Consider the following 26888-nt stretch of genomic DNA (forward strand, 5'->3'; position numbering starts at 1 on the left):
TTATGAAAAGGGAAATCAAGAGTACCACAGTAATAGTAGGGGACTTTAACACTCCACTCACATCAATGGTCAGATCATCCAGAGGAAAAGTTAATAAGGAAATGCAAGCCTTAAATGACCCATTAGACCAAATCAACCTATTGATATTTTCAGGACACTCCATCAAAAGAAGCAGAATACACTTTTTTTCAAGTGCACATGGGAGATTCTCCAGGATATATCACATCTTGGGTCATAAATCAACTATAAATTTAAGAACATTGAAGTCATATCAAACATTTTTTTCTGACCACAAAACTGTAAGATTAAATATCAATTAACAGGAAGACAAAACATGAAGGCTACTCAATACACTCCTAACTAACCAAGAGGTCACTGAAGAAATCAAACAGAAAATAAAACAGTATCTATAAACAAATGACAGGGAAAGCATGACAATCTATAATTTATGGGATGAAGCAAAAGCAGTGCTAAGAGGTAAGTTCATAGCAATACAAACCTAACTCAAGGAACAAGAAAAGATCAAATAAATAACCTTACACCTAAAGCAACTAAAAAAAGGAGAAGAGCAACAACAACAACAAAACTAAAAGGTAGTGGAAGGAAAGAAATCAAAGATCGGAGCAGAAATAAATGAAATATACAAAATACCAAGCATTTTTATGACAACAACACTAAGAGATTAAATATAAATTAACGGGAACACAAACACATGAAGACCACCCAATACACTCCTAACTAATCAAGAGGTCATTGAAGAAATCAAACAGGAAAGTAAAAAAATAATCTATAAACAAATGACAGGGAACACATGACAATCTATAACCTATGGGATGAAGCAAAAGCAGTGCTAAGAGGGAAGTTCACACCAATATAAACCTAACTCAAGGAACAAGAAAAAATCAAATAAACAACCTTACACTTAAAGCAACTAGAAAAAGAAGAAGAACAACAACAACAAACCCAAAGTTAGTGGAAGGAAAGAAATCAAAGATTAGAGCAAAAATAAATGAAATATATGAAATGTATGTGAAATAAATGAAAAAGTAATAAAGATCAATAAAGCTAAAGCCTAGTTCTTTGAGAAGATAAAACTGACAAACCATTAGAATCATCAAGAAAAAAAGGACTACACAAATCAATAAAATTAGAAGTGAAAAGGGAGAAGTTACAACAGATAATGCAGAAATGAAAAGGATCATAAGAGACTACTACAAGCAACTATATATGATGGAGAAAAGACAGCCTTTTCAATAAATGGCACTGGTAAAACTGAACAGCTACTGGTAAAAGAATGAAATTAGAATACTTCCTAACACCATATTAAAAAATAAACTCAAAATGTATTAAAGACTTAAATGTAATGCCAGAAACTATAAAACTAAAACTCTTACTGGGAAACATAGGCAGAACACTCTTTGACATTAATTGCATCATCATCCTCTTTGATCCACCTCCTAGAGTAATAGAAATAAAAACAAAAGTAAACAAATGAGGCCCAAAGATTTTTCACAGCAAAGAAAACTATAAAAAACTGAAAAGACAACACTCAGATTTTGAGAAAATATTTTCAAATAAAACAACTGACAAAGTATTAATCTCCAAAATACAGAAGTGGCTTATGCAGATAAACAAACAACTCAATGAAAAATGGGCAGAACATACAAATCTAAAAAAAAAAAAGGGGGGGGCAAAACTTTTCTCCAATGAAGACATACAGATGGCCTACAAAAACCTGAAAAGATATGTTGCTCATTATTAGAGATACTCAAATCAAAACTACAATGAGGTATCACCTTACACCAGTCAGAATGACCATCATTAAAAAATCTACAAACAATAAATACTGGAGGCTTTGTGGAGAAAAGGGAACTCTATGCACTGTTGGTGGGAAGTGAGGTTGCCACAATGGAGAAGAGAATGGATATTACTTAAAGAACCAGGAAAGAAACTACCATGAAAGTGAAGTCACTCAGTCGTGTCCAACTCTTTGTGACCTTATGGACTGTGGCCCACCAGCCTCCTCTAGTCATGGGATTTTCCAGGCAAGAACACTGGAGTGGGTTGCCATTTCCTTCTCCAAGGGATCCTCTCAATCCAGAGATTTAACTCAGGTCTCCCACATTGTAGGCAGACTCTTTATCATCTGAGCCACCAGTGAATCACATATAATGCAGCAATTACACTACTGGGCATATACCCTGACAAGATCAGAATTCAAAAAGACGTATGTACCCCAATGTTCATTGCAGCACTATTTACAGTATCCAGGACATGGGAGCAACCCAGATGTCCATTGACAGAGAAGTGGATAAAGAAGTTGTGTTAAAATAGACTGGAATATTACTCAACCATGAAAAGGAAGGAGTGCTAATCAGTTGAACTGAGGTGGATGAATGTAGAACCAGTTATAGAGAATAAAGTAAGTCAGAAAGAGAAACACAAATATTGTATATTAAATATATACGGAATCTAGAAAAATGTTAGTGATGAATCTATTTTAGGGCAGGAATAGAGACAGACATGGAGAACAGACTTGCAGACACAGAAGGAGAAAGAGAGGGTGGCAAGAATTGAGAAATTAGTATTGATATACATACACTACCATGTGTAAAAATAGATAGCTAGTGGGAAATTGCTATGTAACACAAAGCTCAGCCAGGTCTGTGACAGACTAGATAAGTTGGATGGGGGCACGTTGGGAAGGAAGCTAAAGAGTGAGGGGAGATATATATATATATATATATATATATATATATATATATATAATGGTTGATTTGAATTGTTGATGGCAGAATCCAACACAATAATGTAAAGCTATTATCCTCCAATTTTAAAAAACAGAGATGCAAAAGAAGAAAAAACAATGTAGGTCAGATAAACATATTGATATATTCAGCTCAACAGATATTAATTGCTAAAAACAACACAATCATTAAAAAAATAAAAAACGTTTTAAAAAAGATTGCTCTCTGGGAGTACTGTTCACCTGTATATAATGAAATATCTCTCCATATAGAATGTCTTTCTAGTAAGTTGCATTTCAAATTTCTTTTTAAAGTTTAAACCTCACAGAGTTTTAGAAAACTAAAAAGAAAATTCATGGTTTTTATAACTTAAAGAAAAGTCTATTTAAGTGAAGCATGTGACTCTTTTCATAGTACTAGACAGATTCTGAAAATTGTTTACAGAAAAAGGTAGGAAAAAGAATTGGATGAAGGAGATATAAGTGTAGGAGCCATTCTGCTCAGTCTACCTGCTTTGTCCCAGCCAAAGATGGGATCCTCTGCTGTCCATGACAGATCCTGGACAGGAAACACCAACAGGGAACCAGACACAGGGGTGACATATCTACCTAGCACCTCTCAAATGTGGTCTTTTCACTGTGATGTCATCATGCTGCATAATTTAAAATATTGAAATTATCAGCTTGACTATGTCTAAATATGTTTATAACTTTCCCATCCATATGTACAACTCTTCGTTAGGCTTCATACAAAAACTGTGGAGCAAAAATATTGGGTCTTCAATCACATGATCAATCAAGATTGCTATATCAACTAAATCATAATATAAGCCTATTTAGAGCATGGTTTCTTGACATCAGCCTAAAGAGATGTTAGGAACAAGATCATTCTTTGTTTCAGGATCTGTCCTGTTCATTGATGAATGTTTAACAGTATTCCTGGTCTCTACCCAGTTGATGCCTGTTGTACCTTCTCTGACCCAGTATGACAACCAAAACATCTCCAGACAGTGCCAAAAATGTCACTACAAAATTGCCCCTTGTTAATAATCACTGATTTATAGTAATACAACTTTTACTAAAATAAACAAAAATTTTAATTTGAAAAAGAAAACAATGTAATGGAAAAATTATCTTTATATGCTATTGACTGAAAGAAAATTTAAAGGTCTAAGCCAGATTAAAACTTTTGCTAGATATGAAATAGACATGGTATATATACATACACATACATACATACTGTATTTGGTGTACACCTTAATGTATGCCTAAAGACAACTATCTATTTATAGATTTAGTGTCATATAATTACTCCACAATGGTCTGTGGCAACAGTGTCAGACAAAATAAAGGAAAATTTTCAGAATACTTGAACATGGCATCTAATAATTCATTTATGACTAACTGATCTCTTAATTGAGAAAGTCAAAATATGAGAATACAAAAAGCCAGTAATTCCTTTATAAAATTATGAATGAAATAACTGTAATAATTAATTCTATCAAATTTAAATTTACAAATATATATTTTACACTTCAGCAAACTAAAGTTTATGTATAGTTGAAGACTATATACATCACTTGTCTCCTCCATCAATTTATATAGTGAAAAGATGATTGTGTAATATGATGTAAATCCCTCACAATATGAAATATATTATCCTTCTGTTGCAGTGACAGGTTGCAAAACAACTGGTTCAGTAATAACCTGATATCCCTGCCCCACTGAAATTAGACAAATAACAACAAATCAGTGACACTAAAAAAGCCTCTTGATGAAAGTGAAAGTGGAGAGTGAAAAAGTTGGCTTAAAGTTCAACATTCAGAAAATGAAGATCATGGCATCTGGTCCCATCACTTCATGGGAAATAGATGGGGAAACAGTGGAAACAGTGTCAGACTTTATTTTTGGGGGGGCTCCAAAATCACTGTAGATGGTGACTGCACCCATGAAATTAAAAGACGCTTACTCCTTGGAAGGAAACTTATGAGCAACCTAGATAGCGTATTCAAAAACAGACATTACTTTGCCAACAAAGGTCCGTCTAGTCAAGGCTATGGTTTTTCCTGTGGTCATGTATGGATGTGAGAGTTGGACTGTGAAGAAAGCTGAGCGCCGAAGAAAAAATGCTTTTGAACTGAGGTGTTGGAGAAGACTCTTGAGAGTCCCTTGGACTGCAAAGAGATCCAACCAGTCCATTCTGAAGGAGATCAGCCCTGGGATTTCTTTGGAAGGAATGATGCTAAAGCTGAAACTCCAGTACTTTGGCCACCTCATGTGAAGAGTTGACTCATTGGAAAAGACTCTGATACTGGGAGGGATTGGGGGCAGGAGAAGAAGGGGACAACAGAGGATGAGATGGCTGGATGGCATCACCGACTTGATGGACGTGAGTCTGGGTGAACTCCGGGAGTTGGTAATGGACAGGGAGGCCTGGCATGCTGCAATTCATGGGGTCGCAGAGTCGGACACGACTAGACGACTGAACTGAACTGAACTGAATTCCTTCCAAATGGGGGACTAAGAGGTCTTAAGCTCCCTTCTGCAGTCAAATAAATAGATATTGGATAAAGTACACTTTAAAGGCTTTACTGGATTAGTGAGACAATGTAATGTTTTCCAAAGAATCTCCTTTTCCAATAAAATGTTTAGTGCAGCTAGCTGGGAGCTGCAGATATGAATGGCAAGGAAGGATGAAATTGCCTTGAGCTGGATGCCAACCAGGGTTTTCCAGGTGGCACTAGTGGTAAAGAACCCATCTGCCAATGCAGTAGATGTAAAGAGCTGCGAGTTTGATCCCTGGGTCAAGAAGATCCCCTCGAAGAAGGCATGGCAACCCACTCTAGTATTCTTGGTTGAGAATCCCCTGGACAGAGGACCCTGGTGGGCTACAGCTCATAGGGTCACCAAGAGTTGGATACAACTGAAGTGACTTAGCACAGAGGCCAACCAGGCACTAAAACCATTGTACTGAAATGTGAGCAGCAGCAATGTTGTAGGTTGAAACCAATGATTCTCACCCTGAACTGAGAGCCTTGAAACAGGCTGAAAATTATCCCCTGGCATCCAGTAGAGGCAAACAGAAGCAGTTCCTGCAAGAAAACACCCCAAATGTAGCCTCTCAGGAGTTCCACAGATTAAGATCAAGTAGTCAAGAGTACAAGTAGTGAAGTAACATGAATGAGAGAATAAATAACCAAAACAGATTTAAATATACCACAAACATGCAATAAGGAGAATCTATAGATACCAGATATAGTAGAGTAATTTTGTTTAAAGAAACTAGAGTTGAAGAGTGTAAAAGTAACAGGTAACATTTGCCTTTTGATGAGTTAAGAATGTAAGTTGTCATTTCTTGAGTAAACCACTAAAAGAGAATATTAATTGCCAAAAAATGGGAAATCAAATTCTACATAATCCTTAATCAACTCAGATAAAGAAGAAAAAAGATTGAAAATAAAAGTATACAAGGTCAGACTAATAAAAAGATAGCAGATTTAAACTCAAATGTATTAATATAGTCATTAAGAGTAATAGAGTCAGGCACGACTGAGCGACTTCACTTTCACTTTTCACTTTTTGCATTGGAGAAGGAAACGGCAACCCACTCCAGTGTTCTTGCCTGGAGAATCCCAGGGACAGGGGAGCCTGGTGGGCTGCCGTCCATGGGGTCGCACAGAGTCGGACATGACTGAGGTGACTTAGTGGCAGCAGCAAGAGTAATAGAATAAATATATTATTAAAAAGCTAAATATTGTCAGACTGGACTAAAAATATGAGTTTCATACCCAAATACATGCTGTCTTCCAAAGATATATTTAAAATATAAGATAAGAAAAGTTGAAAGTTAAAGGATAGGGAAAAAAAATGAAAGTTTCTAACTTTCTATCCCTCATGAACAGTTAATAATTCTAAATTTCTATATGCTTAGTAACACAGCCTCAAATATATACAAATCATCCATAGAACTGCAAGGACAATAAGATATATCCACAATTGGGGATTGGCTAGGGAAATTGGCTACTTAAGAAAAAAAGAGCATGATTGAAGAAATCAAATTAAAAATAAGCTTTGAATGAATAAAATACAATCAAAATACATATAATAACTTGGAAGAATGTAGTTAAATCTATGCAAATGAAATTTATGGCATTAAATATCTTATTTGAAAATATAAAGCATGAAAAGAAAGCTAAGCATTCATTTTCAGAAGGTAAAAAATAACAAGTTAACCCAAAGGAAGAAGAAAATGATAAAATAGAAAAAATATTCAATTGAGAGAAAAGACTAACAAAATTTGCGTGCTAATGGAGACTAATAAATAGAAAAGAAGAAAGAGGAGGACAGAGAGAATAGAAGTGACAAGTTACCAATTTAGCAATGAAAACAGCATCTCTAAAGAGACTGCTAAGCAGATAAAGGAATGAAACTACAAAATGGTAAAATTAATTGTAGCACTCTTTTTATTTTTCATACATATATCCAGTTGATTCAGCAACATTTGTTGAAAAGATGTTCCTTTCCGTATTGAATTATTTGGCACTTTTGTTTAAAATTAGTTGTTCATAAATGGGATATGGCCAAGATGGTGGAGTAGGAAGACTCTGAGATCACCTCTTCCCATGGGCACACCATAATTACAACTATTCACAGGGCAACTATCTATGAGAACAACCTGACAACTAATAGAAAATATTTTCCGCAACTAAAGATATAAAGGAACTGCAAGATGGGTAAGAGTAGTACAGTCACAGCACAGTACAGTAGTACAGTCACAGTAAAACACACACCCCAGGATGGCAACTCACAAATGGGAGGATAATCATGAATTCAGAAGTGATTATCCTCCAAGTAATCCCCAAGAAGTGAGGAGTCCAAGCCTCACATTGGGCTCCCCCATTCAGGATCCTGCACCAGAAAGACCAGCTCCCCAAACATCTAGCATTGAAGTCCAATGGGGCTTGCATGTAGCAGAGCCAAAGGGCTATAGGAAAGAGAGACTCCAATCTCAAAAAGTGCACACAAAATCTCACATGCTCTGAGTCCCAGTGAAGAAGGAGTCATTTGTAAAGAGCCTGAGTCAGACCCATTTGCTGACCTTAGAGAGCTTTTCCATTGTAGGAGACAACTTAGACTGCCCCTCGGGACACAGATGCTGGTAGGAGTCATTCTTGGAAGTTTATTCTACCATGAGGATACTGGTGCTCACAACTACCATTTTTGAGTCCTCTTTCTAGCCTATTAGTGCTGGGGGCTTACCCACCTACTAGCAGGCATACACCAAACACAGGGCCCACCAGTCCTGCAGTTAGCTGCACCAGGACACGGCCTTACTCAACAATGCACCAGAACTAGCTCAGGGGATCCTCAGACCCAGATTGACCCATCAGTAGGTCAGCAACCACCACATAAGGCAAGACCTGGTACCCAACCAGGCCAGGGGCCAGGCCCACCTGCCAGCATTCCCACAGAAGTTGGCCTCATCAAAACAGAAGGGCCAACACACCCTATATTGAGGGACCCTAGAGCATATATCTCTGGTCCCCTGATGCTGGGCCCTGTAGGACGTCTCTTACACAAGGCATTCCACCAAGATCAGGAAATGTATCTGACCTACTTAATATATAGAAATAAACAGAAAGAATTAGGCAAAATGAAAAGACAGAAAAATACATTCCCATCTAAACAGAATAAAGGAACAAGATAAAACCTCAGAAGAATTAAATGGACATACTGGCGACCCACTCCAGTACTCTTGCCTGGAAAATCCCATGGACGGAGGAGCCTGGTGGGCTGCAGTCCCTCGGGTCACTAAGAGTCAGACACGACTGAGCGACTTCACTTTCACTTTTCACTTTCATGCATTGGAGAAGGAAATGGCAATCCACTCCAGTGTTCTTGCCTGGAGAATCCCAGGGATGGGGGACCCTGGTGGGCTGCCGTCTATGGGATCACACAGAGTCGGACACGACTGACTCGACTTAGCAGCAGCAGTAGCAGCAAGCAATCTACTCAATAGAGAGCTCAACATATTAAATAGATAACTAATAAGGACCTACTGGATAGCACAGGCAACTCTACTAAATAATCTGTAATGACATATATTGAAACAGTATCTAAAAACAAGTGTATATATGTATACATATAACTAACTGATTCATTTTGCTATATAGAAGAAACTAACTCAAAATTGTAAATCAACCCTACTCCAATAAGTTTTTTTTTTTTTTTTTTAAGAATACAAACAACCTGATTGGAAAATAGGCCAAAGTTATTAACAGATACCTCATCAAAGAAGATATACAGATGGTAAACAAACATAAAAATATGTGCGACATCATATGGCAACAGTGAAATTAAAATTAAAATAACAGAGACACAACTACATACCTATTAGAATGGCCAAAATCTAAAACACCAATACCAAGTTCTTCTAGCATGTGGAGTAATAGTAATTCTTATACATTACCGATGAGAATTCAACATGCCACAGTCACTCTGAAAGACAGTTTGGCAAATCCTTACATAACTAAACATACTCTTACCACATGATTCAATAATCACACTCCTTAGTACTTATTCAGAGGATCTGAAAAGTAATGGCCATCAAAAAAACTTAGCACATGGATGCATATAGCATTTTGTTCATAACTACCCAAACTTGGAAACAATCAAGATATCCTTAAATAGATAGATAAATCAACTGCAGTGCATTCAGGCAATAGAATATTATTCAGTGTTGAAAAGAAATCAAGCATGAAGAGCCATGGCAAGCATGCATGCATGCATGTGTGAATAGTCACTCATATCATGTCTGACTCTTTGTGACCCCATGGACTGTAGCCTGGCAGGCTCCTCTGTCATGGGATTTTTCAGGCAAGAATATTGGAGTGGGTTGCCATTTCCTCTTCCAGGGGATAGTCTCAACCCATGGATCAAACCTGCAACTCTTGCATTGGCAGGTGGATTCTTTATGCTCTGGAAGAAATTTTAAATGCATATTACTAAGTGAAAGAAGCCAAACTGAAAAGCTATATATGGTACGATTCAAATTATATTATTCTGGAAATGGAGGAACTATGGAGAATGGTTAAAAGAGCAGTGGGTGATGATTTCAAAGTTCAGTTCAGTCACTCAGTCATGTCCAGCTCTTTGTGACCCCATGGACTGCAGCATGCCAGGCCTCCCTGTCCATCACCAACTCCTGGAGTTTACTCAAACCCATGTCCATTGAGTCGGTGATGCCATCCAAGCATCTCATCCTCTGTTGTCCCCTTCTCTTCCCACCTTCAATCTTCCCCATAATCAGGGTCTTTTCCAATGAGTCAGTTCTTCACATCAGGTGGCCAAAGTATTGGAGTTTCAGCTTCAACATCAGTCCTTCCAATGAATATTCAGGACTGATTTCCTTTAGGATTGACTGGTTGGATCTCCTTACAGTTCAAGGGATTCTCCAAGAGTCTTCTTCAACACCACAGTTCAAAAGCATCAATTCTTCGACACTCAGCTTTCTTTATAGTCCAACTCTCACAATACATACAAATATCAAATCAGTATATTGTACACTTGAAACTAATGTTACATGTCAATTATACTACAGTGAAATGGAAAACATAGAAAATAAAAATAAAGAGTTCAAGGTAATGATCACAAAGATGATAAAAGAAATGATAAGAAAGAATGAACACAGTGGGAAGTTTAACAAAAATATTAGAATATATAAAGAACAAACAAAACTGAAGAATACAAAAAATGATTTTTTTTAAATCCCATTAGAGGGAATCAACCACAGTTGAGATTATATAGAGGAATGGATCAGTGAACTGGAAAATAAAGTATAAGTCATCAAAGTTGAACAGAAAAAAAATATTAAAAGAATGAGGACAGTTTAACTATACTAATATTCGCATTACAAGGATTCCAGAAGGAGAAGAGAAAAAGGGGCAGAGGACATATTTAAAGACATAAGAGCTGAAAACTTTCCTAACCAGGGAAAAGAATATACATCCAGGTCCAGGAATCACAGAGAGTTTCGAACAAGATCAACCAAAAGAGATTCACACGAAGACTCATTGTAACTAAAATGGCAAAAGTAAAATAATCTTAAAAGCAGCAGGGGAAAAACAACCAGTTACATCTGTTGACATTTTTAGTAGAAACTGCGGCAAGAATGAAGTGGCACAACATATACAAAGTGACAAAAGGAAAAAACCAATAACCAAGAATATTTTACCCATCAAGGATATCACTCATATGTGAAGGAGACATAGCTTTATACACAAGCAAAAGCTGAGTTTAGCACCACCAAAGTGGCTTCACAGGAAATGTTAAAGGGACTACTCTAAGTGGAAAAAACCACAACTAGAAATGTGAAAATTATGAAAGGAAAAAAACTCTCATTGGTGATGGTAAATATACAACAAAGGTAGTACATAAACTATTTATAAAGTTACTAGAAAGGTTAAAAGATGTAGTAAGATCATTCATGTCCACAATAAGTAGATACAGGATTCACAAAACAAGAAAGGCATAAAATATGAGGTCAAATGTATAAAGCATGAGTGAGATGAGAACATGTTAATGTTACTATTCAAATTGAAAAGATCATCAAATTAAAATAATCAGATATAGATAGGTAATTAGATAGATTGATAGTTAGCTATTTATGAACCTCATGATAAGTACAAAGCAAAAACCTGCAATGGCTACATACAAAAAAGAGAGAAGGGCATTCAAGCATGAAACTAAATGTAATCATCAAGTCACAAAAGAATAAACAAAAGAGAAAGAAAAGAACTAAAAAGAACTGCAAGAACAATTAAGACAATGGCAATAAGTACAAACCTATCAGTACTTTAAATGTAAATAGACTAAATCTCCAATCAAGACAGACAATGGCTGAATGAATTTAAAAAACAAACACAAGACCCAGCAAACATATGCTGCCTACAGGAGATTAACTTCAGATCTAAAGACACACACAGACTGAAAGTGAAAGGATAAAAAAAGGTACTCCATTGAAAATAGAAGTGTAAAGGTAGCAATACTTATACCAGACAAAAGAAACTTTAAACAAATATTGTAATAAGAAACTAAGATGGACATTACATAAAGATCATGGGCTCCATCCAAGAAAAAGACATAACAATTGTAAATATAGATGCACCCAGCATGCTGCTGCTGCTGCTAAGTCACTTCAGTCGTGTCCAACTCTGTGTGACCCCATAGACGGAAGCCCACCAGGCTCCCCCATCCCTGGGATTCTCCAAGCAAGAACACTGGAGCGGGTTGCCATTTCCTTCTCCAATGCATGAAAGTGAAAAGTGAAAGGGAAGTCGCTCAGTTGTGTCTGACCCTCAGCGACCCCATGGACTGCAGCCCACCAGGCTCCTCCATCCATGGGATTTTCCAGGCAAGAGTACAGAAACACCTAAATATATAAAGCAAATGTTAACAGGCACAAATTACTAACAGGGAATATTAACAGACCACTTACATCAATAGGCAGAAAATCAATCAGGAAACTCTGGCCTTAAATGACATATTACCAAATACTATATATATATATATATATATATATATATATATATATATATATATATATAAAACACTCCATTTGAAAGTAGCCCAAATACATATTTTTCTCAAATGCACATGAGACATTCTCCAGGATAGATCACATGCTGGACCCCAAAACAAGTCTCAAAAAATTTAAGAGAATAGAAATCACATGAAGCATCTATTCTGACCATATATTCTTCATGAATATGCTCTTTTGACATAGGTTGTTGAATTTTTTGGCATAAAGTTGTTAACAGTAACATTATTATTCTTTTAGTGTTTGTAGTGTCTATGTTGATAGCTCCTTATTACTGATGATATTGGTGGTTTCTGCTGTTTTATTTCTTGATCTATCTAGGTAGAAGTTTGTCAATTTGTAAAAATTCTTAGAACAAGGTTTGGCTTGATTTATTTTATATATATTTTCTGCTTGTTTCCTAATTTGTTGATTCTGACCTTGTCTTTAATTTCCTTACATTTACTTTGGTTTTACTTTGCTCTTTTTTCTCCTCCATTTTCTTAAAATGGAATGTTAGATAGCTGGAATTAGATCTTTCATTTTCCTATTATGAATATTTAATCAATGCGTTTCCCACTCAGAGAGCTTTCAGTTCAGTTCAGTTCAGTCACTCAGTCGTGTCCGACTCTTTGCGACTCCATGAATAGCAGCACGCCAGGCCTCCCTGTCCATCACCAACTCCCGGAGTTCACTCAGACTCACGGCCATCAAGTCAGTGATGCCATCCAGCCACCTCATCCTCTGTTGTCCCCTTCTCCTCCTGCCCCCAATCCCTCCCAGTATCAGAGTATTTTCCAATAAGTCAACTCTTCGCATGAGGTGGCCAAAGTACTGGAGTTTCAGCTTTAGCATCATTCCTTCCAAAGAAATCCCAGGGCTGATCTCCTTCAGAATGGACTGGTTGGGTCTCCTTGCAGTCCAAGGGACTCTCAAGAGTCTTCTCCAACACCACAGTTCAAAAGCATCAATTCTTCAGCACTCAGCTTTCTTCACAGTCCAACTCTCACATCCACACATGACCACAGGAAAAACCATAGCCTTGACTAGACGGACCTTTGTTGGCAAAGTAATGTCTCTGCTTTTGAATATGCCATCTAGGTTGCTCATAACTTTCCTTCTAAGGAGAAAGCGTCTTTTAATTTCATGGCTGCAGTCACCATCTGTAGTGATTTTTGGAGCCAAAAAAAAAAAAAGTCTGACACTGTTTCCACTTTTTCCCCATCTATTTCCCAGGAAGTGATGGGATCGGATGCCATGATCTTCGTTTTCTGAATGTTGAGCTTTAAGCCAACTTTTTCACTCTCCACTTTCACTTTCATCAAGAGGCTTTTGAGTTCCTCTTCACTTTCTGCCATAAGGGTGGTGTCATCTGCATATCTGAGGTTATTGACATTTCTCCCGGCAATCTTGATTCCAGCTTGTGTTTCTTCCAGTCCAGCGTTTCTCATGATGTACTCTGCATAGAAGTTAAATAAGCAAGGTGACAATATACAGCCTTGACGTACTCCTTTTCCTATTTGGAACCAGTCTGTTGTTCCATGTCCAGTTCTAACTGTTGCTTCCTGACCTGCATACAGATTTCTCAAGAGTCAGGTCAGGTGGTCTGGTATTCCCGTCTCTTTCATCATCCAAAATTTTTTGATAAGTTACATTTTCATTGACATTCATTTTAAAATATTTTCCCCTTAGATTTGACTTTGACTCATGATTTGAATAGAAGTATCTTGGTGAATTCCGAAATATTGATTTTCCCAGATCTCTGGTTGTTATTCATTTAAATTTGTTGCTGTCAGAGTATGTAGTTCTTAGACTGAAATTTGTAATCTTAGTAATTTATCATGTGTATATGCAGTAAGATGTAGATTACAAATGGCAATTAAAGTAAAATGGCTGATAATGCTTTCCATACCTCCTATGGCTTTCATGACTTCTTTGTTTAGGTATTCTACCAATTTTGAAAGAAGTGTCATAAAACCTTCTATGATTGTGAAATTATCTATTTTATAATTTAATGAATCAACTATTTTAATGTTTTATTACGTTTATCTCTGTTATATGTTCCTGATAGGCTATCCTATTTATCTTGATTAAATGTCCCCCATTATTTCTAATAATTTCTTCCTTAAAGAAATAGGAATATCAAACCACCTTACCTGTCTTGTGAAAAACCTGTATTCAGGTTAAGTAGCAACAGTTAGAACCTACATGGAAGAAGTGACTGGTTCAAATTTGGGAAAGGAGTACAACAAGGCTGTATATTGTCACTCTGTTTACTTAACTTACATGCAGAGTACATCATGCAAAATATTGGACTGGATGAATCACAATCTGGGATCAAGATAGCCAGGAGAAATACCAACAACCTCAGATATGCAGATGATACCACTCTACTGACAGAAAGTAAAGAGGAACTAAAGAGCCTCTTAGGAAGGGTGAAAGAGGAGAGTGAAAAATCTGGCTTAAAAGTCAACTAAGATCATGGCATTTGGTCCCATCGCTTCAAGGCAAATAGATGGAGAAAACGTGGAAACAGTGACAGATTTTAATTTCTTGGCTCCAAAATCACTGCAGATGGTGACTGCAGCCAGAAATTAAAAGACATGTGCTCCTTGGAGGAAAAGTTATGACAATATGCTAGACATCAAATTAAAAAGCAGAGACATCACGTTGTCAGCAAAGCTCCATATAGTCAAAGCTATAATTCTGTCAGTCCTGTATGGATGTCAGAGTTGGACCATAAAGAAGGCTGAGTGCCAAATAATTGATGTCTTCAAATTGTGGTGCTGGACAAGACTCTTGAGAGCCCCTTAGACTGCAGGGAGATCAAACCAGTCAATCCTAGAGGAAATCAACCCTGAATACTCATTGGAAGGATTGATGCTGAAGATGAGGTTCCAATACTTTGGCCACCTGATGAGAAGAGCTGACTCACTGGAAAAGACCCTGATGCTGGGAAAGACTGAAGGCAGAAAAAAGGAGGCAGCAGAGGATGAGATGGTTAGATAGCATCACCATCTCATTGGATATGAATCTAAGCAAACTCTGGGAGATAGTGAAGGACAGGAAAGCCTGGCATGCTGCAGTTCATGGGGTCACAAAGACTTGGACATGATTTACGAACTAAAAAACAAACAGTAAACAAGGATGTCATAGTCATCAGTGATTTTAGTCCTCCAATGTGAGTTCCTGAGTCCTAAGGGCACTCAGGAAGGAGAAGAATACCTGTGATCCAACAAGCACCATATTGAAGCCACTCCCTATGTTGAACCCAAGGGACCTCATCATGTGAAAAACACAGAATACTGGCCCCAGGATAGTTGAGATCCATATTAAAGTAATTATTTTGGTGACCCTAGACTCTCACATCTTCATATATACAGAAAAGTGCTTAATTCCTTAAGTGGGATATCTGGTTTTCTTTAATGAACAATAATCTTTTGATATTCAGACTGCCTGCCCATTGTTGTATAACTTCTATATAAGCTGACTTCTCTCCTCACCTCTCCAAGAATTGCTATCTTCCAGGCTTGAGATGCTATCTTCCAGGCTTGAAGTCCTAAAAATTCCCACCAACTAAAATATAACTCTCAACTTTTAGGTTGTGATTGTTTTTTAAGTCAACAATTATGATAAAGACCCTGAAGTAAACAGCTAGACAAACTCTCAGTGTAGTGCTCAGATTCAGAAATTACCTAATTTTTACCACTAGGGTGCTCCTGCAGAACAATGAACATAATGATAAGAAACAGACATAATAGCTTTTCCTGGTCTCAAGGAAACTGATTTAAGAAGCACAGTGTGGCTCCCCTGAATATCCAAGAAAACAAGAGCCAGTCAGAGAGAATAAAATGTTCTATAAAGAAGATATAAGAAGAGAGTGGTCCCAAGATGGTGGAGGAATAGACAGGGAGACCACTTTCTCTCCCACAGATTTATTGTTTGAATGCTGAGCAAATACCACAAAACAACTTCTGAAAGCTTATGGAGGACACTAGGTACCCATAAAGGCAGCCCATTGTCTTCAAAAAGAGGTAGGACAAAATATAAAAGATAAAAAGAGAGACAAAAGAGTTAGGGACAGAGGCCCATTCTGGGGAAGGAGTCATAAAAGAGGAGAAGTTTCCAAACACCAGGAAACCCTCTCACTGATGGGTCTGTACTTTTGGAATCTCAAAGGGAAACATAACTGGGAGGAAAAGATAAATAAATAAAACCCACAGATTACACACCAAACTGCAACTCCCAGCAGAGAAGTAGTCCAGACGCTTGCGTCTGCCACCACGAAGCGGGGCTGAACAGGGAGGTGCGGGCTGCATTGCTTAGGGTAAGGACCGGGCCTGAATGCCCTGAGGGCAATCTGAGGGAGCTAATGTGAGATAGCAACCCAAACCGTGGGATAGCCGGGGGGGGGGGGGGGGGGAGGAAAGAGAGAGAGAAAACCTTCCCACGAAAAGCTCTAACCTACAGCAGTGCCAGGCCCACTCACAGAACAAAGGACTGAGCAAATACCAGAGGAGAGCTAGCCATTAGCAGACCAGCCCATCCCTCACCAGAGGCAGGGAGGCAGGCAGTCAACAGCCAGAGCCGGAAGGCAAGGGGCAAACTTGGCCCCAGAGATGGCATCCTCCACCAAACTTTGAGCAGGCTCCGAGTTGTTAACCAAGTCTTCCTGGGGTCTTGGATGGTTGACATCCACCAGGAGGGTCACAGCCAGAGATCAGCTCCCCAGAGGAGACACACAGCACACCTGAGACGGCACTCCCGCTGCGCACCCAGGAAACCAAGAGGCTGGGACGGGGGAGATGATAAGACGCACCGCCCCACCTGGGGAGTGTGCATTCACCAAGCACCTGGTCTCCTGAGCTTCTCGGACCTGGGAAGGGCACAAAGCGCGGGCCCAACCAAGTCTGTGCCTTTGTGGAGTACCTGAGAACCTGAACCTGAGTGGTGTAGACCTGGGACGTGCACGCAAGCCAGGGCCCGCTTTAGACAGTTCCCCTGCAGAGCAACCTGGAGCCTGAGCAGTGTAGATCGTGAAAGTACACACGCTGTGAGTGGCGGCAAAAAAGTGTGGCCCAGACACTGCAAGCACTCCCCACACATGCCAGTGATATTTGTTTGCAGTATTCCTCCCTCCCCACAGCACAACTGAACAAGTGAGCCTAAATAAATGATCGCCTTCGCCCCCTTGTGTCAGGGTGGAAATTAGACACTGAAGAGACTTGCAAAGAGAGGAAGTCAAAATAAACAAAGAAGAGGGAACTACTTTGGAAGTGACAGGTGCAACAGATTAAAACCCTGTAGTTAGCATTGACTACATTGGAAGGGGCCTATAGACCTAAGAAGTATAAGCTGGAACAAGGAACTATCTGAAACTGAACTGACCCCACACTGCCCTCAATAACTCCAGAGATATTCCTAGATATACTTTACAATTATCATTTTTTAATTTTTTTTACTTTTTAAGTTCTTTATTACTCCTTAAATTTTCTGTTTTAAAACCTACTATTACCTTGCCAAAAAAAAAAAGACCCTATTTGTAAAGTAAATTTCATATATATTTTTTAATAATTTTTGAGATTTTGTTTTGTTTTTTTTAATATTGTATTTTTGAGAGTCTAACTTCTACTCTAGATTTTTCATCTTTGCTTTTGGTATTTGTTATCAATTTTGTACCTTTAAGAATTCAATCTTCAGTATCCATTTTTACTTAAGACTGTGATTACTCGCTTGATTGCTCTCTCCCCTTTTGACACTCCTTTTTCTCCCCCTCTATCTCCTGCCTCGCCCTTCCCTTCTCTACTTAATTCTGTGAATCTCTTTGGGTGTTCTGGGCTGTGGGGAACACTTAGGGAACTGATAACTAGCTAGATTGGTCTCTCTCTTTTTGATTTCCCCCTTTATCCTCCATCTTCTTTCTCCTCGGGACTCCGTGAACCTCTCTGAGTGTTCCAGACTGTGGAGAGCAAATAGGGAATTGTTTAATGGCTAGATTTCTCTCTCCTCTTTGGATTCCCCCTCTTCTCCTGGTCACCTCTATCTCCCTCCTCTCTCTTCTCTTCTCCATGTAACTCTGTGAACCTCTCTGAGTGTGTCCCTCACTGTGGAGAAGCTTTTCACCATTAACCTAGATGTTTTATCATCAGTACTGTATGGATGGAGAAGTCTTGAGGCCACTGTAAGAATAAGGGAGAAAATCAGAGACAGGAGGCTTAAATCCAAAATTTGAGAACACCAGAAAACTCTTGACCCCAGGGAACATTAATTGACAAGAGCACATCGAAAAGCCTCCATACCTACCCTGAAACCAAGCTCCACCCAAGAGCCAACAAGTTTCAGAGCAAGACATACCAAGCTAATTTTCCAACAACACACGAACATAATCCTAAGCATTAAAATATAGGTGGCCAAAAGTCACATCAAACCCACAGACACCTCAAAACTCACTAATGGACATTTCATTGCACTCCAGAGAGAAGATATCCAGCTCCACCCACCAGAACACTGACATAAGCTTCCCTAACCAGGAAACGTTGACAAGCCACTTGTCCAACACCCCCAACAAGGAGGAATCTCCACAATAAAGAGGAACCACAAACTTCCAGTATACAGAAAGGCCACTCCAAACACAGCAATCTAAACAATATGAAAAGACAGAGAAATATTCAGCTGGTAAAGGAACATGATAAAAGCCCGCCAAGCCAAACAAAAGAGAAGCAGATACGGAGTCTACCTGAAAAAGAATTCAGAATAATGATAATAAAAATGATATAAAATCTTGAAAAGAAAATGGAGCTACAGATAAACAGTCTGGAGACAAGGATTGAGAAGATGCAAGAAAAGTTTAACAAGGACCTAGAAGAAATAAAAAAGAGGCAATCAATAATGAATACTGCAATAACAGATCAAACTCTAGAGGGAACCAACAGTAGACTAACTGAGGCAGAAGATAAGATAGGTGAGGTGGAAGATAGAATGGTGGAAATAAATGAAGCAGAGAGGAAAGAAGAAAAGAGAATTAAAAGAAATGAGGACAACCTCAGACACCTCTGGGACAATGTTAAATGCCAAAACATTCAAATGATATGAATCCCAGAAGAAGACAACAAAAAGAAAGGCCATGAGAAAACACTCGAGGAGATAATAGTTGAAAACTTCCCTAAAATGGCGAAGGAAATAGCCACCCAAGTCCAAGAAACCCAGAGAGTCCCATTCAGGATAAACTCAGGGCAAAACACCACAAGACACATATTAATCAAATTAATGAACATCAACCACAAAGAACAAATATTAAAAGCAGCAAGGGGAAAAAAATAAATAACACACAAGGGGATTCCCATAAGAATAACAACAGATCTTTCAATAGAAACTCTTCAAGCAAGAAGGGAAAGGCAGGACACGCTTAAAGTGATGAAAGAGAAAAATCTACAACCCAGATTACTGTACCCAGCAAGAATCTCATTCAAATATGAAGGAGAAATCAAAAGCTTTACAGACAAACAAAAGCGGAGAGAACCACCAAACCAGCTCTTCAACAAATGCTAAAGGATCTTCTCTAGACAGGAAATACAGAAAATGTTTATAAACTCGAACTCAAAACAACAAATGAATGGCAACGGGATCATACTTATCAATAATTACCTTAAATAGAAATGAGTTGAATATCCCAACCAAAAGACAAAGCCTGGCTGAATAGATACAAAAACAAGACTCCTATATATGCTGTCTACAAGAGGCCCACCTCAAAACAAGAGACACATACAGAATGAAAGTGAAGGGCTGGAAAATGATATTTCCCACAAATGGAGACCAAAAGAAAGCAGGAGCAGCAATACTCATATCAGATAAAATAGACTTTGAAATTAAGGCCGTGAAAAGAGACAAAGAAGGATACTACATAATAACCACAGGATCAATCCAAGAAGAAGATATAACAATTATAAACATATATGCACCCAACATTGGAGCACTGCAAAATGTAAGGCAAATGCTAACAGGTATGAAAGGGGAAATTAACAGCAACATAATAATAGTGGGAGTCTTTAATATCATACTCACACCTATGGATAGATCAACTAAACAGAAAATTAGCAAGGAAACACAAACTTTAAATTATACAATGGACCTGTTAGACCTAATTGATATCTATAGGACATTTTACAACAAAACAATGAATTTCACCATTTTCTCAAGTGCACACGGAACCTTCTCCAGGATAGATCACATCCTGGGCCATAAATCTAGCCTTCGTAAACTCAAAAAAATTGAAATCATCTGAAGCATCTTTTCTGATTACAATGCGGTAAGATTAGATGTCAACTACAGGAAAAACAAACTTTCAAAAATACAAACATATGGAGGCTGAACAACACACTGCTGAATAACCAACAAATCACAGAAGAAATCAAAAAAGAAATCAAAATATGCATAGAAATGAATGAAAATGAAAACACAGCAACCCAAAACCTATGGGATTCAGTTAAAGCAGTGCTAAGGGGAAGATTCATAGCAATACATGACTACCTCAAGAAACAGGAGAAAAATCAGATAAATAACCTAACTCTACAACTAAAGCAACTAGCAAAAGAAGAAATGAAGAAACCCAGTGTTAGTAGAAGGACAGAAATAACAAAAATTAGAGCAGAAATAAATGAAAAGAAACAAAGGAGACCATAGCCAAAATCAACAAAGCTAACAGCAGGTTCTTTGAGTAGATAAATAAAATAGACAAACCATTAGCCAGACTCTTCAAGAAACAAAATAGAGAAGAATCAAATCAACAAAATTAGAAATGAAAATGGAGAAACCACAACAGACAACACAGAAATACAAAGGATCATAAGAGACTACTGTAAACAACTATATGTCAATAAAATGGACAACTTAGAAGAAATGGACAAATACTTAGAAAAGTGCAACTTTCCAAAACTGAACCAGGAAAAAATAGAAAATCTTAACAAACCCATCAAAAACACAGAAATTGAAACTGTAATAAAAAATCTTCCAACAAATCAAAAGCCCAGGACCAGATGGCTTCAGAGCTGAATTCTACCAAAAATTTAGAGCAGAGCTATCATCTATCTTATTCAAACTCTTCCAGAAAATTTCAGAGGAAGGAAAACTTCCAAACTCATTCTATGAGGCCACCATCACCCTAATACCAAAATCAGACAAAGATGCCACAAAAAAAGAAAACTACAGGCCAATACCACTGATGAACTAAGATGAAAAAATCGTCCACAAGCCTCTAGCAAACAGAATCTAACAACACATTAACAGATGATCAAGTGGGCTTTATCCCAGCGATGCAAGGATTCTTCATTATATAATATCTAATACAACATATTAACATATTGAAAGATAAAAATAAAATGATCATCTAAATAGATGCAGAGAAAGCCTTTGACAAAATTCAACATCCATTTAAGATAAAAATCCTCCAGAAAGCAGGCATAGAAGGAACATACCTCAACATAATAAAAGCCATATATGATAAACCCACAGCAAACATTATCCTCAATGGTGAAAAGTTGAAAACATTTCCCCTAAAGTCTGGAAGAAGACAAGGGTGCCCACTCTCACCACTACTATTCAACATAGTTTTGGAAGTTTTAGCCACAGCAGTCATAGGAGAAAAGGAAATAAATGGAATCCAGATTGGAAAAGAAGAAGTGAAACTCTCATTGTTTGCAGATGACATGATCCTCTACATAGAAAACCCTAAAGACTCCAGCAGAAAATTACTAGAGTGAATCAATGGATATAGTAAAGTTGCAGGATATAACACTAATACACAGAAATCCCTTGCACTCCTATACACTAACAATGAGAAAACAGAAAGAGAAATTAAGGAAACAATTCCATTCACCATTGCAACAAAAAGAATACAATACTTAGGAATAAAGCTACCTAAAGAAACAAAAGACCTGTATATAGAAAACTATAAAACACTGGTGAAAGAAATCAAAGAGGACACAAATAGATGGAGAAATATACCATGTTCATGGATTGGAAGAATCAATATAGTGAAAATAAGTATACGACTCAAAGCAATCTATAGATTCAATGCAATCCCTATCAAGCTACCAACGGTATTCTTCACAGAACTAGAACAAATAATTTCACAATTTGTATGGAATTACAAAAAACCTCGAATAGCCAAAGCAATCTTGAGAAAGAAGAATGGAACTGGAGGAATCAGCCTGCCTGACTTCAGGCTATACTACAAAGCTACAGTCATCAAGACAGTATGGTACTGGCACAAAGACAGAAATATAGATCAGTGGAACAAAATAGAAAGCCCAGGGATATATCCATGCAACTATGGACACCTTATCTTTGACAAAGGAGGCAAGAATATACAATGGAGAAAAAACTCTCTCTTTAACAAGTTGTGCTGGGAAAACTGGTCAACCGCTTGTAAAAGAATGAAACTAGAACACTTTCTAACACCATACACAAAAATAAACTCAAAATGGATTAAAGATCTAAATGTAAGACCAGAAACTATAAAACTCCTAGAGGAGAACATAGGCAAAACACTCTATGACATAAATCATAGCAGGATCCTCTATTACGCACCTCCCACAGTAATGGAAATGAGAGCAAAAATAAACACATGGGACCTAATTAAAATTAAAAGCTTTTGCACAACGAAGGAAACCATACACAAGGTGAAAAGACAGCCTTCAGAATGGGACAAAATAATAGCAAATGAAGCAAGTGACCAAGAATTAATCTCAAACATATACAAGCAACACTTGCAGCTCAATTCCAGAAAAATAAGCGACCTAATTGAAAAATGGGCCAAAGAACTAAACAGACATTTCTCCAAAGAAGACATACAGATGGCTAACAAACACATGAAAAGATGCTCAACATCACTCATTATCAGAGAAATGCAGATCAAAACCACAATGAGGTACCATCTTAAGCTGGCCAGAATGGCTGCTATCAAAAAGTCTACAAAAAATAAATGCTGGAGAGGGTGCAGAGAAAAAGGAACCCTGTTACACTGTTGGTGGGAATGCAAACTAGTACAGTCACAATGGAGAACAGTGTGGAGATCCCTTAAAAAACTGGAAATAGAACTGCCATACGACCCAACAATCTCACTGCTGGGCATACACACCAAGGAAACCAGAATTGAAAGAGACACATGTACCCTAATGTTCATCATAGTACTGTTTACAATAGCCAGGACATGGAAGCAACCTCGATGTCCATCAGCAGGTGAATGGATAAGAAAGCTGTGGTACATATACTCAATGGAATATTACTCAGCCATTAAAAAGTTGCATTTGAATCAGTTCTAATGAGGTGGATAAAACTGGAGCCTATTATATAGAGTGAAGTAAGCCAGAAAGAAAAACACCAATACAGTATACTAACGCATATATATGGAATTTAGAAAGATGGTAACGATGACCCTATATGTGAGAAAGCAAAAGAGACACAGATATTAAGAACAGACTGTTGGACTCTGTGGGAGAAGGCGAGGGTGGGATGATTTGAGAGAATAGCATTGAAACATGTATATTATCATATATGAAATAGATCGCCAGTCCAGGTTCAATGTATGATACAGGGTGCTCAGGGCTGGTGCACTGGGATGACCCTGAGGGATGGAATGGGGAGGGATGTGGGAGGGGGGTTCAAGATGGGGAACACATGTACAACCATGGCTGATTCATGTGAATGTATGGCAAAAACCATCACAGTATTGTAAAGTAATTAGCCCCCAATTAAAATTTAAGAACATATACAAGAAAAAATTAAATGATTAAAAAGTCCAAATGGTCTACAAAAAATTAAATATCCAAGGTGATAAATACTGTATAGCTCTTTTCAAAAAACCATTATTACTCTCATACCCACAATTATGTGAAGAGGTCCAAAGTATAGGGAGGTAAGGTAACACAAGCATGGTCCTAATAGAATCAGCATGGGTGTAGGTTATCAGCAGATGTGGTTCTGCAGTTTCCATCAGTTCCTAGAATAAATGCTGAGTATTTTACCAACTTGGGAGTTCCCTATGTGTTATAATTATTACTCTGGCCTCAAGGAAGTTATAGGAAAATATAAGGAATACCAGGAAATGTTGCCCAGCTAATGTATCCAAACATACAGGAAACAAATGTTACACACCTCCCCGTACTTATGGAACATTTCAGGTCAGTTTTAAAGACCGTGTTAATTGGCTTTATTTTGCTGAAGACCACTTTGTTTTGTCAGAGTAAGATAAATAAACAATGAACTAAAACTCAAAATGGATTAAAGATCTAAATATAAGACCAGAAACTATAAAACTCTTAGAGGAGAACATAGCCAAAATACTCTCCAACATAAATCACAGCAGGATCCTCTATGACCCACCTCCCAGAATATTGGAAATAAAAGCAAAAATAAACAAATGGGACATAATTAAAATTAAAAGCTTCTGAACAACAAAAGAAACTATAGGCAAGGTGAAAAGACAGCCTTCCTTCAGAATGGGAGAAAATAATAGCAAAAGAAGCAACTGACAAACAACTAATCTCAAAAATATACAAGAAACTCCTGCATCTCAATTCCAGAAAAATAAATGACCCAATCAAAAAACGGGCCAAAGAACTAAATAGACATTTCTCCAAAGAAGACATACAGATGGCTAACAAACACATGAAAAGATGCTCAACATCACTCATTATCAGAGAAATGCAAATCAAAACTACTATGAGGTACCATTTCACACCAGTCAGAATGGCTGCTATCCAAAAGTCTACAAGCAATAAATGCTGGAAAGGGTGTGGAGAAAAGGGAACCCTCTTACACTGTTGGTGGGAGTGCAAACTAGTACAGCCACTATGGAGAACAGTGTGGAGATTCCTTAAAAAACTGGAAATAGAACTGCCATATGACCCAGCAATCCCACTGCTGGGCATACACACTGAGGAAACCAGAATTGAAAGAGAGACATGTACCCCAATGTTCATCACAGCACTGTTTATAATAGCCAGGACGTGGAAGCAACCTAGATGTCCATCAGCAGATGAATGGATAAGAAAGCTATGGTACATATACACAATGGAGTATTACTCAGCCATTAAAAAGAATACATTTGAATCAGTTCTAATGAGGTGGATGAAACTGGAGCCTATTATACAGAGTGAAGTAAGCCAGAAAGAAAAACACCAATACAATATACTAATGCATATATATGGAATTTAGAAAGATGGTAACGATAACCCTGTATGCGAGACAGCAAAAGAGACACAGATGTATAGAACAGTCTTTTGAACTCTGTGGGAGAGGGAGAGGGTGGGATGATTTGGGAGAATGGTATTAAAACATGTATAATATCATATAAGAAATGAATCACCAGTCCAGGTTCGATGCAGGATACAGGATGCTTGGGGCTGGTGCACTGGGATGACCCAGACGGATGGTATGGGAAGGGAGGTGGGAGGGGGGTTCAGTATTGGGAACACATGTACACCCGTGGTGGATTCATGTTGATGTATGGCAAAACCAATACAATATTGTAAAGTAATTAGCTTCCAATTAAAATAAATAAATTTTTAAAAATAAATAATAAATCACCATTTAGAAAGTTAAAAAAAAAAAAAAACAATGAATTAATCCTCAAGAAAAACTCAGTTCCTAATATAATTCATGGTGCTTTGGAACTATTACTAGCTTTGGATATCATCAATCATTGACTTGAAATAAAATAAACAAAGAAGCAACAAAAAAGGAATGTGGTGGTACTTTCTTGGTGGTCCAGTAGTTAAGAATCTACCTTCTAATGCAGAGGATGCAGGTTTGCTCCCTGGTCAGGGAACTAAGATCCCACATGCCACTGGGCACTAAGCTCACAGGCTGCAACTACTGAGCCCACACACTGTATAGCTCATGCACCACAACTAGAGAGAAGCCTACATGCCACAACTAGAAAGGGCATAGACTCCAACTAGAGAAGCCTATGTGCCTCAATGAAAAGCCCATATGCCACAGCAAACTTTTCACATGTTGCATCCAAGACCCGATGCACCTAAATAAATAAATTAGGAAGGAATGTTGGGGGAGCTTAAGCTTGGAATGGTCAGATGAGGAACTCTGCAGGCCGACTCTCCGGGGCAGGAAACATAAGTGGAGAAAAAAACATTTGTGAAAGTCTCTGAAATTTTCCTTATGGTATATAGCCAGTAAAGAGACATTTATTCAAGAAAATTTGGTAAGAACAAGAATCAGTGACACTTGAACTATAACCCACTTCCATATTGTACTCAATGTAACAAACTGTCTGGGTATGTTCAAGAACAGAGGGCTTCCTTTCTTTCAAATCACAGTCAAGAACTATAGCTCCCTGGGAAGAGAAGTCTACCCTACCACCATTCTTTGTCTCCCCAGTACTGTATTGCAGAGCCTAATTTCTAGGATAGTTTTGCCAAGAAATCAGGCTTCTCTTTCTCCACACAGCCCCCATTTATGGGGTAGAAGTTTTGGGGTGCATCAGAATAAAAACACTGGGACTCTGCCCTCACCTCTGCTCATCTGTAAGAAGTTCCACACCAAGAGAGG

General features: G+C 38.0%; 1 protein-coding gene across 3 annotated transcripts in view; it reads right to left on the reverse strand.

Moving 5' to 3' along the window:
* OCA2 (OCA2 melanosomal transmembrane protein) overlaps positions 1 to 26888 on the reverse strand; it is a 284022-nt gene that overhangs the window by 46214 nt on the left and 210920 nt on the right. The window contains exon 20 of one of the 3 annotated variants that reach the window (XR_011570130.1): positions 1395 to 1457. The exons of the other annotated variants lie outside the window; for them this stretch is intronic. The gene's annotated coding sequence lies outside the window, so the exon portion shown is untranslated. The remainder of the gene's footprint in view (positions 1 to 1394; positions 1458 to 26888) is intronic. 3 annotated transcript variants of the gene reach the window in all.

This window comes from Bos indicus, chromosome 2 (assembly GCF_029378745.1).
Source record: "Bos indicus isolate NIAB-ARS_2022 breed Sahiwal x Tharparkar chromosome 2, NIAB-ARS_B.indTharparkar_mat_pri_1.0, whole genome shotgun sequence".
Lineage (NCBI taxonomy): Eukaryota > Metazoa > Chordata > Mammalia > Artiodactyla > Bovidae > Bos > Bos indicus.